Source organism: Melozone crissalis, unplaced genomic scaffold, assembly GCF_028551555.1.
Source record: "Melozone crissalis strain CALT ecotype California unplaced genomic scaffold, PUWL_Pcris_2 ptg000020l_1, whole genome shotgun sequence".
NCBI lineage: Eukaryota > Metazoa > Chordata > Aves > Passeriformes > Passerellidae > Melozone > Melozone crissalis.
In genome coordinates this window covers 148,311-166,352 of record NW_026535798.1, presented here as the reverse complement: position 1 = coordinate 166,352, position 18,042 = coordinate 148,311, and the positions used below count along the sequence as shown (strand labels likewise).

General features: G+C 44.9%; 1 pseudogene; it reads right to left on the bottom strand.

Annotated features, from left to right (window-relative positions):
* LOC128937651 (CUB and sushi domain-containing protein 2-like) overlaps nucleotides 1-18,042 on the bottom strand; it is a 139,221-nt pseudogene that overhangs the window by 89,121 nt on the left and 32,058 nt on the right.

The following is an 18,042-nucleotide window of genomic DNA, read 5'->3' as shown; positions in this document are numbered from 1 at the left end:
TAAAAAGGAGGCTGCATCCTTTAAAAATTGGAGAGATCCCAAGGGAATGCCCCATGGCCTCTGCCTTGATTGGAATAAAGTTTCAGGACTCCTCTGTCTCCTTTTTGGCCATAAACCTCTATAGTTGTGGATGGATTTTCCTAACAACACCCATGGGAAGAGCTGAGATGGGTTCTTCAGCACCCCAAACCACCCCATGGGCAGCAGGCAGAAGCTAGGGCTGACCATCACAGCGCAGAAAAATTAATGGGAAAAACCGTTAAATTCCATAAGAATTAAGAATTCAAAGGGAGGTTTGTACATTAGAGGGAAATCTTTGGGATCAGGTGTTCTGGGAAGTCTGAACCTCTCAAGTACCTCAGAAATGGGGAAAAACTCCTAAATCCCCTAAGAATTAAATATCAAAAGCAAGAGTCGTATATTAGAGGGGAATCTTTGGTATCAGGCGTACCTCAAGTACCTCAGAAATGGGGAAAAACCCCTAAATTCTGGAAGAATTAGAAATTAGAAGGGAGGGTTGTACATTAGAGGGAAATCTCTGGGATCAGGTGTTCTGGGAAGTCTGAACTTCTCAAGTACCTCAGAAATGGGGAAAGAGAGAAGGGAAATGCAGCTGGGAAATTGGGATAAAAAGGAGGCTGCGTCCTCCAAAACTTTGAGTGGAATGCCCCATGGCCTCTGCCTTGATTGGAATAAAGTTCCAGGACTCCTGTGTCTCCTTTTTGGCCACAAACCTCTGGTGTTTGTGGATGAATTTTCCTAACAACACCCACGGGAAGAGCTGAGATGGGATCTTTACCACCCCAAACCACCCCAAACCACCCCAAACCACCCCAAACTACCCCATGGGCAGCAGGCAGGCGCTGGGGCTTACCTTCGCAGCGCAGCACGGCGTTGTCCCACACCACGCTGCCCTCCTGCAGCACGCAGGTGACGCTCTCGGCACCGTGGGTGCGGATGAAGCCCTCGTCACACAGGAAGGACACGGAGCTGCCCAGCTGCAGGCTGTCCCCAAAGCGCTTCCCGTTCACCGGCACGCCGGGGTCTGGGCACTCGTTGTGCCGGAACGCTGCCAGCAGCAGGAGAGAAACAGAAAACAGGAGAATCAGCAACTTTTTGTACTGTCCCCCCGACCCTGTCCCCAAAATGAGGGTGTTGCACCCTCAAATTGAGAAAAATTGAATTTTTCCCCTTCCCAGTGCCAGGAGGAGGAGGAGATGCCCAGATAATAATAATAAATATAGAATATTTAATAAAAAATTAATATAAGATATAATCTAAATAATAAAAATATAAGATATATAATATATAATAATCAAGCAATAACTAATATATATTAATTAATATGAAAGATAAGATTATATATTATATAATATAGGATCATAAAGTAATTATTAATATATAAGACATAATCATAAAGTAATTATACAATATATAATCATAAAATAATATAACCATAAGTAATGAAAGTACAATTAATATATAATATATAATCATAAAGTTAGCCTTCTGACAAGATGGCTAACTTTATGATTCTATATAATATATATATTATACAATATCTTTCTATATATATAATATATATAATATAGAAATTTCATATATGTATATATGATATGTATATGTATATATTATATATACATATACATATATACATATACATATTTACATATACACACACATATATACACACACACATATATATATATACACACACATATATACATATATATGTATACACATATATACATATATATATATATATATAATATGCACCATCCCTCCCCACCACACAAACCCAACACACACTCACTGGTGAAGGTGATGTTGAACCCTCTCTTCTCCATGGAGTGGTCAGTCTGGAACTCCAGCCTGGCCACGTGGCCACTGCTGGTCAGCGAGGAGGGGATGTGGCTCCCTGAGAAGGTGCCCAGCACGGGGGACTCGGCCGTGGCACCGTCCTTGACAGCCAGGAAATCAAACTGGGGCTCCACGTCGAAGTCGTTGAAGGCCAGGTGGATGCGGCTCTCGGGGTTGGCGATGATCAGCCACACGCAGTGCAGGCTGCTCCCGTACTCCTCGGAGTAGTTGGGCGACAGCACGGTCCCCGACGGGCTGGTGAAGTTGAAAAAGCAGGAAACTGCAAAGGGAAAGTGGCATCAGTCCCCACAGCTGGCCCTGCCCTCAGCCTCCTCACTGGGATATTCACAGTTCCTGCTCTGAGGCTGCCTCAGGAGGGAAAATGTGATTTCAGGCTGCCAGAGCCCACTGACAGAAATTCTGTCATCACAGAAATATCAGCATTTCATGTGCATCAAAAACCAGGAGGGGAAAACACCACCCTGGATCTTCCATTAGTTCCCTTCCATTTGTTCTTTATTTCCCTCCTCACAGGAGCAGCAGGGAAGCATTTGGTCACCACTGAATCAGAATATTTTGGTTATCAGTAAATCAGAATCTTTTGGTCATCACTGAATCCAAATCTTTTGGTCACCACTAAATCAGAACCTTTTGGTCATCAGTAAATCAGAATCTTTTGGTCACTACTAAATTCAAATATTTTGGTCACCACTGAATCAGAATCTCTTGGTCATCACTAAATCCAAATATTTTGGTCACAACTAAATTAAAATATTTGGGTCACCACCGAATCCCAATCTTCTGGTCACCACTGAATCTAAATCTTTGGGTCACCACTAAATCGGAATATTTTATTCAGGATTTTAGGTGGATTTGCCATTTTCCAGTCCCTTCCAGTTCTATTTAACAGCAGGAAGAAAATGCCTCTTAGGTGGGATTTGGCATTTTCCTGGTGAATTCTCTCAGGAAAACTCCCAAAAATCCAGTGGGTGACTTGAGCTGGTGCAAAATAAAACCAGCATGGAACCAGCCAGATTTTGCCTCAACATTATTTTTTTTTTTTTGCTGTGGCCACATCCCAGCACAATCCCACAGAACTTGGGAGCAAGGAACCAGCTCAGCCACTCTGGGCACTGCTCCAGCCTCCGCTGCTGCTGTCCCTGGCTCAGCTCTGTCACCCACAGGTGACACATCCATCCCCAGGGTGCTGCAGGCTCCTCGGGGGTTTGCTCACAATAAAATCTGCCCTTTCCATCTGCTGAGCTCGTTTTTCCCCCCTCTGCATTCATCAAACTCCTTCCGTGCACACCAGGGAGTATTTGTGGGACAAATGGAGTGCTTGGAGAAGGAGCTGGGAGTTAATTTGCTCTGTCTGCGCCCTTGGGAAGTTGTTCACACCTGGCTGAGCACTGGGAGAGGTGGAACAGCCCAAGAACATTCCCAAATGCTGAGGTTTGGGACAAACCAGAGGAATCTGCAGCTCTGGTGGAGGGGAAGCTCTTCCCACCACAAATAAACCCCTGATTTCTGCTGGTTCCCAAAAAGCCACGGAAATAATTAAAACCATGTTTAAAATGAAGCTGAGGGGCAGAACATGCATGAAAAACCCTTCAAGCTCTCCAGGGGTTCAATCCATCCCAAGCTGCAGCTGCCAAGGCCCATTAATTCGGGAAGGCAAGGCTGCCTTTGGAGTGCAACCTGCCCAAACTTTGGGATATTTTATGTACGGATGCTTTGCTCATCCCTTTTCCCCACCGCCACCCGTGGTAAAACCCATTATTGGGAACATCCATCTCCCTAATTCCTGGCACAGAGGATGAGCTTGGCTTGGGGTTGGCGTTTAGACAATTATTTGGATCAGTGCTCTGCCTCCCTCTGTTATTTTCCCTCTGTCTCCCCTCACCACTTAATGGGCTGGGATCAAACAATTCGGACGTTCCTGTGACGTTATCAAGGTCACGGAGCTGCACAATCCATTCCCTGCTCTCAAAGCCACAAAGAGAGCAGATTAAAGGGAAAACAAACTGCAAAACATCCTCAGGATTTTTTTTCTGGGCTCTCTCTCTACCAGATGCTGAAATATCAGGGGATGCTGTCAAATAATTCTGTCAGCATAAGCACGGTGTAATCTGCCTGAGGAAAATTGAAAATAAATTCATTTGCACCCAGGGAAATGTCTCAGCAGCAGGGATGAGGTGTCTCCTCTAAATTTTTAAATCCAAAGGGGTGAATTAGCATTCAGCCAGGACCTCCAGCAGCCCAGCAAGAGAGAGGTGCAGTCGCTAGTTCAGAAAATAAAACAACAAAGGACTTGCTGACAAAGGGGAGAGGAGCAGAGCGAGGGAAGAATATAAAATTAACCTTTGCCAGATAAAACAAAGTGACAGATTAAAGAGGAGCTGATAAAAAAAAAAAACCACAAAACCCTCCAAGAGTCTCCACTGCAGGGAAGTAAACGAGGATTTTGATTTTCCATAAGATCAGTGAGGAGAAATGCGAGTTGGAGCTGGAGGGCCAAGCTGTGGCCAGGAAAAAGCTCCCCTTGATGGAGAGGGGAGCTGGAATCACATCCCAGAGGGGAACATCCAGCCCAGGGAGCCACAGGGTTCATGAACAACACCACGGAGGCTGTGAGATGATGATTTTCTTCATCTGGTGAGGCAGAGGAGGTTTTCCCTCACTTGGAAGGAGGTTTCCCTCACTATGGAAGGAAGTTTTACCTCACTGTGGAAAGAGGTTTTCCCTCTCTGTGGAAGGTTTTCCTTCACTGCAGAAGGAGGGTTTTCTTCTATGTGGAAGATTTTTCTTCACTGTGGAAGGAAGTTTTTCCTCTCTCTGGAAGGAGATTTTTGGTCTCTGTGGAAGATTTTTCTTCACTGTAGAAGGATGTTTTCCTTGCCATAAAAGGAGATTTTTTTTCTCCCTAGAAGGAGATTTTTCCTTATCATGGAAGGAGGTTCTCCTTCTCTGTGCAAGGTTTTCCCTCACTGCGGAAGGAGATTTTTCCTCTCTGTGAAAGGAGATTTTTCTTCTCTCTGGAAGGAGATTTTTCCTCACTATGGAAGGTGATTTTTCCTTATGTGGAAGGAGGTTTTCCTTCTCTGTGGAAGGAGATTTTTCCTTACTATGGAAGAAGGTTTTTCTTCTCTGTGGAAGATTTTTCTTCACTGTGGAATGAAATTTTTCCTCTCTCTGGAAGGAGATTTTTCCTTACCATGGAAGGAGATTTTCCCTCTTTGTAGAAGATTTTTCTTCACTTGGAAGAAGGTTTTCCATTGCTGTGGAAGAAGGTTTTTCCTTGCTGTGGAAGATTTTTCTTCTCTGTGCAAGGCTTTTCTTCACTATGGAAGGAGTTTTTCCCTCACTTGGAAGGGGGTTTTTCTTCTCTGTGGAAGGAAATTTTTCCTCTCTCTGGAAGGAGATTTTTCCTTACCATGTAAGGAGGTTTTCCATCTCTGTGGAAGATTTTTCTTCACTGTGGATGGAGGTTTTCCATTGCCATGGAATAAGGTTTTTCCTTGCTGTGGAAGGAGATTTTTTTCTCTCTCTGGAAGGAGATTTTTCATTACCATGGAAGAAGGTTTTCCTTCTCTGTGGAAGATTTTTCATCACTATGGAAGGAGGTTTTCCCTCACTTGGAAGGAAATTTTTCCTTACTATGGAAGGAGGTTTTTCTTCTATGTGGAAGATTTTTCTTCACTTGAAAGGAGTTTTTCCCTCACTTGGAAGGAGGTTTCAGCTCTGCCCCTCCAGCCTCCCTGCAGCTGCACACTGGGACAAACCAGGAGCTGTTTAACAGCGTGTCACAGGCAGGGCCAGGCTGTCAGGAGGAAGAGGATGGAGACAGCCCAGCTGCACCTGGAGCATCCCAAAGAGCCCTGAGCAGCAGGAGCCATCCCCAACATGACAGAGGCCAGCCCTGCTGCCTGCAGCTGCCCATCAGCAGCCCTGGCTGCAATTAATATTCATTACCCTTGTTAAATGCCAGCAGAGGCCATTTCATTATGTGCACAGCACAGGGGCCTGTTTACAAAGCTGCCTGTGTCAATAATTTTTTTTTTATTTGTCGATAATTGCTACATTTGCCAATAATCCTTATTGCTGACCAATTACTGCAAAGGCAATGAGAAAAATCCCTTTATTAAATACAGAATAAATCACAGCAGACACAGAGCAGCGAGACCACGGCATGAATGAACCAGCACAGGGATTTGTTCACGTTATCACAAGCAGCACCAGGATTCTGCTTGGTTTAGAGCAGTGAAACAAGGAAGGAGCAGCTCCTTGGTTCTTTTTTTGGGAGAGAGATATGGATGTGAACATGGAGCAGGCAGGAGAAATTCCTGCAATTCTCTCTTTTCTCTTCTCTCTTCTCTTTTCTCTCTTCTGTTTTCTTTTCTCTTTTCTCTCTTCTCGCTTCTCTTTTTCTCTCTTCTCTTTCTCTTCTCTCTCTTCTCTTTTCTCTCTTTCTCTTTTCTCCCTTTGCTTTCCTTTCTCTTTTCTCTCTTCTCTTTCTCTTTTCTCTCTTTCTCTTTCCTCTCTTTTCCCTTTTACTCTCCCTTCCCAGATCCCACCTCTCTCCTCCTGTTCCTGCCTCCATCCCTGCTCATCCTTCAGGAGAACCCAGGGCTGATCCCAAAGTGAGGTCACACCACAGGAGCAGGGTCAGGAGCTGAAAACCAAGCAAGGAATCCTTGGAACAACTGCAGTTTCCATGGAAACAATCCAAAATTCTTGACTTTCCTCTCAGTTTTTAGATCCTGCTCCCACAGACCTCTTGGGAGAGAGCTGGGAGACAGGAGTGGATTTTCTGCTTTGCATTTCAATTTTTTTTCCAAAAATTCCTCCTTGGTGATGGGCTGGGAAAGCAGGACAGTGCTGGAAGCTCAGGGCACTGCTCCAGCTGGGCAGCGAAGTTCTTCACATTTTGTATTTTCCTCTTTCTGTATCTGTTATTCCAAGGGCAAAAAAAAGATAAAAATCTGCATCTCATGGTGCCTTTTCCTCCTAAAAACCTTGTGGCACCTCAGGGCAGGTGGGAGGTGAGGGAAGGAGTTTGGAGCAAAATTAACCGGGAGGGTTTTGTCATTTCAGAGCAACAAAACTCAGCTCAGTCTGGGGGTGGGACTGCAGGTATGAGGAGTAGAATGAAAACCAGGCAGGTTTTGGGAAGCAAATCTTGAGGAAAATATCACAGAATTTAAAATAGATGTGCAGAGAAGAGCAGGTTTCACTGCCACCCACTCCAGCAGGAGCAGGGCCTGGCTTTGGGAAGGAGCTGAAGTTTTAAAAAACTTAACTGGGAACTGCTGATCCCCACTGGGACAGGGCTGGATCCTGCAGCCATCTGCTCCTGAAAAGCTTCTGCACCTTCCTCTCCTGAATTCCCATCATTTCCAACAGAGCTCTTCCTCTCCCAGCAGCTCCCTTGGGAATTTTGGCAGTGGCCACAAGAAAGTGGAAGTTTGTGGGCATTTTTTTGGCCCAAAAAAGCCTCGTGGTGCTGCTGTTCACCTCTCCCTGCCAATGCTGCATGGGACTGTCCCTCAGGGGCTGGGGGGACACTTTTGGGCAGCCACCACTTTCCTGTGGCAGATTTTTTTGGCAGGAATAACTGGGATGTTAACGAACACATTTATCCCAAATCCATTAAATATACCTAGCAATGAATACATTTATCCACATCTGTTCCCAATCTATCCAAACATTCCCAGGAATGAAGATGTGTTAAAAAACAAACCCAGGAACACACTCATTTATCCCAAATCCACTCACACATACCCAGGAATTAACACATTTGTCCCCAGTCCATTCAAAACCAACCAGGAATGAACACGTTTCTCCCCAAACCCAAACCCTCCCAGAAAGGAACAGATTTATCCCCAAATGGAATCAAACACTGCCAGGAATGAATAGATTTGTTCCAAATCCATTCAAACACTCCCAGAAATGAACATGTTTATCCTCAATCCATTCAAACACTCCCAGGAATGACCACATGAATCCAAAACCCAATCCAACATTCCCAGGAATGAACAGATTTATCCCAAATCCATTCAGACATTCCCAGGAACGACCACATTAATCCAAATTAAATCAAACACTCCCAGGAATGACCACATGAATCCCAAACTCAAACATTTCCAGAAATGAATGTGTTGGCTCCCAATCCATCCAAACATTCCCAGATTTATCCCTAAACTTTCCTAGGAATGACCATATGAATCCCAAATCCATTCAAATATTCCCAGGAATGAACAGATTTATCCCAAACCCAATCAAACATTCCCAGGAATGACCACATGAATCCCAAACCAAATCCAACATTCCCAAACCAAATCCAACATTCCCAGGAACAACCACGTTAATCCCAAATCCATTCAAACACTACCAGGAATGACCACATGAATCCCAAACCCAAACATGTCCAGAAATGAATGTGTTTGCTCCAAATCCATTCAAACTTTCTCAGATTTATCCCCAAATCCAAACATTCCTAGGAATGATCACATGAATCCCAAACCTACTCAAATATTTCCAGAAATGAACATGTTTCATTCAAACATTCCCAGGAACGATCACATGAATCCCAAACCCAAACATTTCCAGAAATGAATGTGCTTGCTCCAAATCCATCCAAACTTTCCTAGATTTACCCCCAAACCTTCCCAGTAATGACCACAACGATCCCAAAACTGCTGAGCGACGCCAACCAACCCAACCCTGCTGGGGTCAGTGCAGACCCTTCCCATTCCCAAGAATTTTGGGGCCCAAATCCACTCCTTTTACTCCCCTCCCTTTTACTCCCCCACCATTAAATTCCCTGTCAAACACGAGGCGGGTCCAGAAAAACCTGAATTTTCCAAGTGTGATCCCAACAAACTGAAGCTGCAGCAGAAATTCTGGAAGGACTCTCCCAGAACTGGCAGAGGGCACCTGAACCAAGGCAGGAACTCTGCCCAAGGAGGTGACAATGACATTTATTGTCACTCCAAGTGCCACAATTATCCCTCGTGGAAAATGACAGCACTGCCTGGCACGGGTCAAGCACACAGAGGGAAATGCAGGGTGAAAATTTGGGAAAAGCAGGAGGAGAAGGGAAGGGAAGAACAAAGATCCCTCAAAGATCCTCTCACTGCAGAACCCCCCCAGGAGCACCAGGGCCCTGCTCTTTCTGTCAAATAAACCTGATTCAGTGAATTTTGGGGACAAATAAAACCAGGAAATGAGGGGTTTTATTCTCTACTCCACACGAGGATGTTTGAACAGCAATTCCCACCCTGGATCTCTCCCTCACCACATCTCCATCCTCAGTGTCAGCAGCTCCAGAGCTGGAATTATGGAGCTGATTCTCTGTTTATAAACTGAATAATCTCCCCAGCCACAGGATATTCTATCCCCAAATCAGAGCACAAGGGTTTTCGTTCAGGGATGTTCATCCAATGTCCCCCCAAGCCTGTTTTGCTGAGAAAAAGGAACAAATTCTGTCCAAAAATCAAGTTCTGGGTGTGGAACTGCCCAGGCCTGTGACAGACACCACATCCCCCAACCCTGGAAATGCCATTTTTAAAGCCAAAAACAAATTATGGAGTTGGTTCAAACAGTGCAGGATGGTGCAAGACAGAGAGAAGAATTTCAGCCATCACCCAAAGCCAGACACTCAAACTGTACAGAAAGACACCCAAACTACAGATACAAACATCCAGACATCTAAATTGTACAGAAATAAACACTCACACGCTCAAACTGAACAGGAATAGACACCTAGACATCTGAATTGTACAGAAATAAACTCCCAGACACCCAAATTTAACAGGAACAGACACTCAAACACCCAAATTTAACAGGGGAAAAAACATCCAGACACTCACATTGAACAGGAACAGACACCCAACCATCCAAATCTCACAGAAACAGACACCCAAATACCTAAATTGTACAAAAATAAACACTCAGACACCCACCCACACTGAACAGGAACAGACACCCAGATGGAACAGGAACAAACAGCCAGATACACACAATTGCACAGAAACAGCCATGCAGACACTAAAATTGTACAGAAACAGATCCCAGACACTCAAATTGTACAGAAATAAACACCTAGACTTGCAAATTGTATAGAAATAAACACCCAGGCACTCAAATTGTACAAAAATAAACACCCAGGCACTCAAACTGTACAGAAATAAACACCCAGACACCCACAAAGTACAGGAACAGATACCCTGACACTCAAATTGGACAGAAACAAACATTCAGACACCTAAATTGTAAAGAAACGGACACCCAGAAACTGATATTTTAGAGTCAAACACCCATACTTAAGAGGAACACACCCACAGATACCCCAAAACCAACCAGACTCCCCAAATTCCACAGGAACAACCCCCCAACACCCAAATTACAAAGAGACTACCCCCAAACCCCAAATTTCAAAGAAACAAACCCCCCAAATCCAAATTTCACAGAAGCAAAAGGGTTCCCTCATTTCTCCCCCTCACATCTGATGTTCTCCCAACATTTCCCACCTGGAATTCAAACACATTTTGTCCATTTTGTGACCCCTCCTGCTCCACAATAAATCAGGAGTGAAGGTCAGGAGGGGTCTGTGAGACATTTTTCACATTTTTCCCATTGCCTGCACATTGTTTTTTTGATCCATTAATATCCCAAGAGCCACAGAGAACAGATCACACTGGAATTATTGGAACTGAAAGATTCCTGCCATGCTTTGCATGGATGGGGCTTGATTTGATCAACATCAATAATCCTTTTTAACCAAAAATCTCCTTTTTACTCTGTTACCACCCAGTCCTGCTGCCCTGAGCACAAACCACAAGTTTATCCTCATTTCAAACTCTCAGCACCAGCCTCAACCACACCAACTTGTCCAAATTCACCTGAAATTCCAAGAAATTAAAAGGAAAAACCAGCACAGGACCAGTCTAACACTTCCCACCTCCCAGGAAAAACTCCAATATTTTTTTCCTCAGCAGCACCTCCAGCTGATTTGCTTACAAATAAAAAAAACCAAACAGGAAGGGAGGGATGGCAGCTGGAAAAGGGAGGACTCAGAGGAATTGCTTCCTTTCCCCAGGTATTTCTCTGAGCTTAAATAAATATTTGAAAATAAAGGCACTGAATCCAAACTGGTTCTCCCCCTTCTCCATGACCCCCAATTTTCTCCCAACTCTCCAGACCCTCTGCAAAACCTGTTTTTTTCCCCCCCAGCTCCATCTTTTTCATGGATTAGCTCCTGTCACACCACATTTTCACTGGAATTCCACCCAGTTTGGCACCTGAACTTCTAAAAAGAACATTTTTGCTTTCTCCCTCTGCATTCTCCCCTCCCTCAACTGCATTTTCCTGGTTTTTTTCAGGTTCAGCCTCACTCCCCTGCTCCAACAAGGCCCAGATTTTAACAGAGCCAACAAAAGTAGAAAAGGAGATTTAAAAAAAGCAGAAAAGGAGATAAAAAGAAGAGTGAGGTTATCACCAGCTGGGGGAAACAGAGGGAAAACTCTGGGGAAAATTCCTGCAGGAAGGTCCTGTCAGGGCAATAAAGCAAATTGCTCAATATATCTACAGAGGACACTGAGAGCATTGAAACCCCACAGGGACTGGGCAGAACTCCCATTTCCACCCCAAAATGTGATCCTGAGTCACCACAGAGAGCAGAATATCCCAAACCTGCTGAGAATGGGGCAACAAATGTAAAACTGAGGCCCAGCAGGAGGGAGCCTGGAGAGGGTCGGATCATGAGGGAAAAAATGAGGGGGTAAAAAGAGAATTCAGGTTTAAGTTGTGAATTTGGCCGTGTCCTGTCTGTGCTGGCCACCAAGGACTTGATTTTCCCTCAGGGCAGGGCAGAGAGAGCACTGAAGAGCCCAAATCTCTCTCTACAAAGAGAATTCAAGTTTAAATCTGGAATTTGCTGGGTCCTTTCTGTGCCAAGGCCACCAAGGACTGATTTTCCCTCAGAGCAGGGCAGCACAGCCCAAATCTCTCTTTGCAAACAGAATCCATGTTTAAATTGTCAATTTGGCCGGGTCTTGTCTGTGCTGGCCACCAAGGATTTGATTTTCCCTCTGGGAAGGGAAGGGAGAGCCCAGCACAGCCCAAATCTCTCTTTGCAAAGAGAATCCAGGTTTAAATCTGGAATTTGCTGGGTCCTGTCCACCAAGGGCTGATTTTTCCCTCAGGACAAGGCAGAGAGAGCCCACCACAGCCCAAATCCATCTCTACAAAGAGACCCCAGGTTTAAATTGTGAATTTGGCCATGTCCTGTCTGTGCTGGCCACCAAGGACTTCATTTTCTCTCAGGGCAGGGAGAACCCAGCACAGCCCAAATCAATCTCTACAAACAGAATCCAGGTTTAAATTGTGAATTTGCTGGGTCCTCTCCACCTGGGGCTGATTTTTCCCTCAGGACAAGGCAGGGAGAACCAAACACAGCCCAAATCCATCTCTACAAAGAGACTCCACGTTTAAATGTGGAACTTGGCCATGCCCTGTCTGTGCTACCACCAAGGGCTGATTTTTTTCCCTCAGGACAAGGCAGGGGGAGCCCAGCACAGCCCAAATCTCCCCTGCCCTGCCCAGTGAAGACCCCAAACCTGTCCCCAAGCTGGCTGAAGGTGCCACGGGGCAGGCGCCACCACCTCGGTGTCCCCTCAGAGGGCACCCAGGGCACTGCTGACCCACTTACAAACACACACAGGTTTCTGAGCAGACCACTGGCTGCTCTTTTGGCAGGTGATGCTTTTGTGGCCCTTGAGCTCGAAGGCGGGCTGGCACTGGAAGTGCAGGGTGTCGCCGTGGCGGAAGCGGGAGCCCTCGCGGCGGCCGAAGGCGGGGACGCCGGGGTCCCCACAGCTGCCCTGGTCAATCTCTGCAACGAAAAACAACACGGGGTTGGGTGAGGGAAGGGGCTGGGAGAGAGAAAACAGAGAATTTGGGTGTGGGGAAGGGGTTGGAAGACAGAAAACAGGAATTTGGGTGTGGGGAAGAGGGTGGAAGAGAAAGAACACAGGGTCAGGGTGTTGGAAGAGGGAACAGAGAATCTGGGTGCGGGAAAGGGGCTGGAAGAGAGAAAACAGGATTTGAGTGTGGGAAGGGGTTGGAAGAAAGAATTTGGGTGTGAGGAAAGGGCTGGAAGAGAGAGAACACAAAATTTGGGTGTGGAGAAGAGGCTGGAAGAGAGAACATAGGATTGGGGTGTGGGAAGGGGCTGGAAGAGAGAAAACACAGGGTTTGGGTGTGGGGAAGGAGTTGGAAGAGAGAAAACAGAATCTGGGTGTGGGAAGGGGCTGGAAGAGAGAATTTGGGTGTGGGGAAGGGGCTGAGGCCCAGCTGGTGAAGCCCCCACAGGTTGTGGCATCCCAACCCCGATTCTCTCCTAAACCCCATTCCCATTCACACAGAGTTAATCCCTCTCTGATTTGGACTCCAAATAAACCCCAGGCACAATTTCCTGTTACCTCCTGCTCCCCTCAATCCCATTTCCAAAAGGCTCCCTGCCCTGGATCATTATTAGCTCCAAAAACTTCATTCCTTCATTCCTCCTTAGTGTTCCCACATTATTTATCTGCTCCACTCTCCTTTCCACTCCCAATCCTTTGTATTTATCCCCAAAAACTTCATTCTTTCTGAGTATTTCCACATTATTTATCTGCTGCTCAATCCTCTCCCAGTCCTCTTGGTTTTTAGCTCCAAAAACTTCATTCCTTCATTCCTCTTTAGTGTCCCCACATTATTTACCTGCTCCACTCTCCTTTCCACTCCCAATCCTTTGGATATATCCCCAAAAATTTCATTCCTCCTGAGTGTTCCCACATTGTTTATCTGCCCCACACTCCTTTGCCAATCCTCTGGTTTTTAGCCCCAAAAACTTCATTCTTTCATTCTTCCTTAGTGTTCCCACATTATTTATCTGCTCCACACTCCTCTGGTTTTTATCCCCATCATCTCTGATCAGTCTCGCTGTCTTTTTCCTCCCCGTTTCCAATTTCTTGCACCAAATTGGAAATTTCTTTTCTGACACTTCCTTTACAGAGGCAAACCACGGGAGCTGAGATTTGCATGACTCCCTCTAATATCCCAATTTGGCTGGAATAACAACAAGCACCCTCATTATTATTCTGGCTCCAGGCAACTCCACATCCAGGTGTATTTTGAGCAGAAGTCACGGAGCTTCTGCTGCATCTCGAGCTGAAAACTCACTGCTAGCTAATGAAGCATCCCCAAAATAATTTAACATAAATTAATATTAAAAGTTTTCATGAAACAGGCTGAGGTTTTTTTGCCTCTCAGTGAAAGCACATTGCCAGGATTTACAGATCTTCCTGCACACTTTCCAAATCCGACTGTTTAGGAGCTGCACTTGCACATTAGGGATGGAAAATGAAAATTTTGGGTGTTAAAGCTGCACTGAACTGTTCATTCCTCCCCTCAAAAAACGCACAAGGCCAACAGTGCTTAGCATGAAATGAAAATTCAGCTGGAAAACTCAAGGAATAGCAACGAGCTGGGATGGGAGGGAGTGGATGTGGAACATTTATCAGCGTGTCTGACGGGGACCTGGGGGCTGGGGATGCTCCCTGCTGCCACTCAGAACACCCTTGGCTGTCATCCCTTCCCTTCCACACCCTGGAACCTGGAAATGCAGTGAGCAAGTGCCAGGGATGGCAGCCCTAAAACTCCACAAGTGGAAATAAAAATTCCCATTTTGGCAGCCCCAAAATTCCACACATGGACACAAAAAATTCCCATCCTGGCAGCCCTGAAACTCCTCCACAAACGGACACAAAAAGTTCCTGCCTGACCCCATCCTGGCAGTCCCAAAATTCCACACATGAACACAAAAAATTCCCATCCTGGCAGCCCCGAAATGCCCGCACAAATGGATATTAAAAATTGCCATCTTGGCAGCCCCAAAACTTCTACACATCGACATAAAAAATTCCCATTGTGGCAGCCCTGAAATGCCCGCACAAATGGATATTAAAAATTCCCATCTTGGCAGCCCCAAAACTTCTACACACGGACACAAAAAATTCCCATTATGGCAGCACCAAAGCTCCAAAAATGGACATAAAAAGTTCCCATGATGGCAGCCCCGAATGGACGTAAAACTTCCCATCCTGGCAGCCCCAAAACTTCTATACATGGACACAAAAAATTCCTAATTTTGGCAGTCCCAAAACTCCACACACCAACACAAAAAATTTATGCCTGACCCCATCCTGGCAGCCCCAAAATTCCACACATGGACACAAAAAATTCCCATCGTGGCAGCCTCAAAACTCCACAAATGGACACAAAAAATTCCTGCCTGAGCCATGGCAGCCCCATCCTCCTGAAGGCCACGGAAGCTTCCCAGAAGGGTCAGAGATGCCAAAACCCCAGAGCCAACCCCAAATGTTTCCCTCAGCTTGGGCTGGTGGCCCTGCAGGGATGGGAATCACAGGAATTCTGCACCAAGCAGCTCCAGCTTGGGGAAAAGCAGAATTTCCAGAGCTGGAATTCCAAAGGGAACTGGGAATGTGCAGCATCAGTAAAATCAGGATGTGCTGAGGGCATCAGGAGCTCAGAAAAAATGCAGCCAAGTGAGGTAAAATCAGCATTTTGACCCTTGGATGAGAGAGAATCAAGACATCACTGCAGGGTCTCCTCCCTCCTCACCCTTTCCTGTCACTCTGCACGACCCCAACTCAAATAAGTGGGTTAAAAATGGGAGGAAAATGAGGAATTAGAGCTCCCAATTCCCACCCTCTCCTTGTCAGCAGCAGGCAAACACAGCTGGAAGGTTTCATCACCTCACAGAGGTCAGGAAATTGAATTTATTCGGCAATTCCATTTTTTGACCTGAGAAAAATCCCCTGGTTCCTGCATTTCTTTGTGTGAGGGAGTAAAATCCATAAAATATTGAGCAGGGCAGAAGTTCCATTTAAAAAAAAAAAAGGAGTGATTCAAAAATATCAAAACATGTTACTTCAATAAGATTGAAACATTCCTCCTGATGAATGTTTAAAGTAAAATCACTTCCACATTAGAATAATAAAAGTCAAAACTAAACAAGAACATCCAAACCAAGTGTTTTGACATTATTGAAAGGAAACAAGTTGACATGAATCTTTCACAGCTTTCTCCATCAAATATTATTCATACAAGGGGAAATTTTTTGTCAAAACTGCATTTTCTGAGGGAAAAATGTAGCAGCAGGAATTTTGCAGAGCTCTTTGTGATGTTTGGCTGAGGGTGGTGGGTGGGAAATTGGGTGAGGAATGAGAAAAAAAACTCCCTCACACCTCCCCAAATCCAGGATGCTCCTCCCTGGGAATTCCTGTTCTTGCCTGCATCATTTCTGAAGGAAAATGAGGATTTTTCTGGGGAAAATGAGGATTTTTCTGAGGGGAAAATAAGGATTTTTCTGAGGGGAAAATGAGGATTTTTTTCTGAAGGAAAATGAGGATTTTTCTGAGGGGAAATGAGGATTTTTTTTCTGAGGGAAAATGAAGATTGTTCTGAGGGAAAATGAAGATTTTTTCTGAGGGAAAATGAGGGGTTTTCTGAGGGAAAATGAGGATTTTTGGAGCTGCCAGCAAGTCAAACTCAGTTTTCTGGAAGGGGTAGCCACAGGGTGAAGGATTTTTGAGACTGTGGAAACCCCACAAATCTCATCCCCAGCCAGGAAACACCCAGGAAAATATTTTACCTCACACACAGGTTTTGTACTTAAATGAACTTGCTTAATTAATTAATGCTTATGGTGTCAGGTAGGAATTTAGGGAGGAGGGTGTTTCTGTTGCATTTTAGTTTCTGCCTCCAAGAATGAATGAAAATGATCCCATTTTTATCTCATTCCAGCCCAAAGGATTTTACCTCACACTCAGGATTTTGTACTTAAATGACCTTGGCTTAATTAATTAATTAAAGCTAATGGTGTCAGGTAAGAATATGGAGGAATCAAGACCAGGGTGTTTTTGTTGCATTTTAGTTTCTGCCTCCAAGAATGAATGAAAATTATCCCATTTTTATCTCATTCCAGCCTAAAGGATTTTACCTTACACACAGGATTTTGTACTTAAATGACCTTGGTTTAATTAATTAAAGCTTATGCTGTCAGGTAGGAATTTAGAGGAGGGTGTTTCTGTTGCCTTTTAGTTTTTGCCTCCAAGAATGAATGAAATTGGGTGATTTGTTGGGAAAACTCCTTGCCCTGGAGCTGGTGCCTTCAACATCCATCAGGATATTCCTGCAGAATTCCCAGCCCATTCAACCTTTATTTCTTCTACTGATGAACCTGAGTTTATGCCAAGCAACAGCATAAATGTAAATGAATTTTATAAATTGCTGTGGTAAGAACAGAAACATCACAAAAAACTCCACCAAAAACCAGAACAAAGCCAAATTGTAATTCACTGTCTCATTGTTTTAATAGAAAGCCAGAAGTTCAAATTAAAACCAGATTTATGGGCGCTCCCACACTAATTTAATTTGGATTTCTGCTGGAATTGGGAAGGAGCTGAGTCAGGTCTGAGCCCCCTGCTGCAGGCAGGGGATGATTAAAAGCTGTTTATTGTCAGGGGGAGTGCTGAGCAAGGCTTTGGCTGTGGAGAGCTGGAATTCAGCCCCACGGTGCTAAAGAGGCTTAGGAGCTCTGCAGGGCTGGAGGTGGAGATTTCCTCCCCTGCCCTTTCTGCTTTTCATCAAACTTTTTCATCTTACCACAGGAATTGATACAATTGATTTACCTTTATGCTCTTGCTTGGAATAAACTCCAGTTCTTCAGCAGAAGGAATAAGGATTTTATTTTTCTTTTTTTCAAACTTTGCTGGGATGAGCTGCTGCTTCCTGCAGCTCTTTTGCCAATTATCCAGGTGGGAATCCAGCCCTGGATTTATCTTATTTTAGGTTCTGCATCTCCTGCCTCACTGTTTTGTTGGTGTTGGGGTCTCTGAGGAGGCCAAGGGGTTTCCATCCCTGTTGCTCTGCTCTCCCATTAAATTAAATTTAATTTAAATTAAATGAAATTTAATGGCTTGAGTTTGTCACAAAGCAGGAGCCACAGAAGGGCTTTGAGCTCTTTTTGCCAAGGTTCCTGGTGTTTAAGCCTGGCCTAAAGCTCAGGACAGGGTTTAATGCGATGCTGGTCCTAGCAAAGCCAGGCCCAGTGCT